Here is a 2,266-nt window from a genome sequence, read left to right on the forward strand (position 1 = left end):
GGACAAAAATACGGCTGTTTGTCGGCTGTGCAAAAAGAAGTTATCGTACCATTCAGCAACAACAAATTTACGGGCTCACCTGCTAGCTCACCATCCATAGCTCCATTTCTTGCAAATAATATGAGAAAGGGATTTGGTTAGTAAAGTTTGACTATTGTTCTGTTTAACCTTGCTACAAAGCTGTCGAAGTGCCTCCCATTATCTGAGATATAGGCACTGGTTATACTGTGACACTTTGAGACTCACGGTGACAGGCAAGGAACAAGTTCATAAAAATGTTTTTAAAAAATACTGATTATATGCATTTAGTTGCCGTGTGAATGTTTTACAGGCTTTGCAAGGAATAAAACACATGAACAAAAGCAATTACTGTGTTGTAGTGTATTGAGGTGAGGTTTGAGTGTGTATGTGGCGGGGTGTTGGGGGGGGGGGGGGGGGGGGGGGGTGATTCGATTATGTTCGAACAATGACGGATTTTTTTAGATTCGTTCGAACATAATTTCTTTTTAAAGTGACAGCACTAGTGGGTGGGTGGAACACACACAAAGTCGTTTAGCAGTATATAAAAAAAAAGGTGGTATATTTATTATTTATTTTGGAAGGCAACTGAATGTGTAGAGTAATGTATGTACCGCCCATTAAACTGGAATAAAAACAAAATTAATATACTATAATAATTATACTATAATATAATATACTAATATAATAAATATACACGGCTGGGCTTTTAGGAGTTTTCCATGTAGCATTTGTTTATTGTGTGATGTCACACTGAGTGTATTTTACCTCTGTTGTTGTTTGGCTTTGTCTTGCTAGTTGAGTTAGCCCGTAGCTTTTATGTATTATGAGAGTTAACAAGCTAATGTTTGTGTTTACACACATATAGATGCCACGTGGTAAGGGTTACCGTCGCTCCCAGGCAGGGAAGAGGAGGATGGAGCAACAACAGACTTGTTGTTGTTACACCTCAGTACAGTCAGGATGTGTTTTTTTTTTTAAGCTAGAATTTTGTGAAACAAAAAACATGTCGTGGCAGTGGCTGGCACCACAAACCGGAGCAATGGCTTTTGGGCATTTGGGTTAGGGTTTTTTGTTCTCAGGCTAACAGAAATGTTTCTCCCTTTGTTGCAGATTGTTCTTCTTGTAGGGGACTCCCATTTGCGATCCATTGCAGATGGTATTGTGAACATGCCAGGGGGTTTCCTGTCCTTTGGCGTCATGTCCACACCAGGAGCATGTGCTGATGTGCTCAGGACTGAAGTTGTGCTTTTTGTGAGTCTTCTGATTCCTGATGCTGTCTGTCAAAGCTCCTGGGAACAACCTGACAGCCAGTAGGACAGTTGATGAGGCAGGAGCAGCTTTTGCACAGTACCTGATAACTGTTTGAAGTAAATGGCCAAAGGTAGCTATTCATTTATTTATTTATTTCAATATAAGCAACATCTGTAGGTGCAATATACTTTTGTAATGATGGCCGATTGTTTTCTGCAGGTATTTGTGGTTGATTTTGTGCCGCACTTGACAATCCAAGCTGACTATCAGGAGTTGCTCCGACAGGAATTCCAATGTGTGGCAGCACGTCTTGGTATAATTATTATACAACTGTGTGCAATTTATTTATATTAATATAACTATTATGTCTTAATGAGAGAATGTGTTTATTTGAAATTTATTTTATTATTGTAATAACTATTGAAACGGTCTAACTGATTTGTTTTTGTTCAGGAGTCGAGTATTACCACCAAACAAACCACTTCCCTCTGGACTATCCTGAGCTGTGGTGCCCTGATGGTGTAAGTAAAATATGTTTATATTCATATGGGAAGTGCTTCATTATAGGTAACAATAAAGGTAATAATCTGTTATTTTCTCATTGTTTTTGCAGGTTCACCTCATTGACAATGTGGGGATGCCAATTCTTGTGCAGTTGATGTGGACTGCAGCCAACCTTCAACTAGAGACACCACCACCTGCAGCACAGATGCAGCATCCGGTGTCTCCTAAGCCAAGGATTGTTGATTGTGAAGGGAAAGGTTCCTGCTCCACCACCACCCCCTCCTGAATGGACAGTTGTGCAATGATGCTGCATCTTCTGCTGTTGGTCCTTTAGGGACTCCTTGTAAGACAGAGAAGATTGTGGGTGATGGGAACTGTTTTTTTTTTCAGGGCTGTTAGTAAGGCCATTAGCATTGCCCAAAGGGGGGCAAAATGGAGTACATGGACCAGTGACCTGGTGACCAATCTGCTGCCTCGTTCTAACATGGAA

General features: G+C 40.6%; 1 long non-coding RNA gene across 1 annotated transcript; it reads left to right on the forward strand.

Annotated features, from left to right (window-relative positions):
- The first annotated feature begins 1,284 nt into the window (after positions 1–1,284).
- Positions 1,285–2,049, forward strand: LOC121191870. The gene is made up of 4 exons (XR_005895153.1): positions 1,285–1,402; positions 1,492–1,585; positions 1,726–1,793; positions 1,886–2,049. It is a non-coding gene; the product is annotated as an uncharacterized LOC121191870 (long non-coding RNA).
- Positions 2,050–2,266: the final 217 nt, after the last annotated feature.

This window comes from Toxotes jaculatrix, chromosome 13 (assembly GCF_017976425.1).
Source record: "Toxotes jaculatrix isolate fToxJac2 chromosome 13, fToxJac2.pri, whole genome shotgun sequence".
Lineage (NCBI taxonomy): Eukaryota > Metazoa > Chordata > Actinopteri > Toxotidae > Toxotes > Toxotes jaculatrix.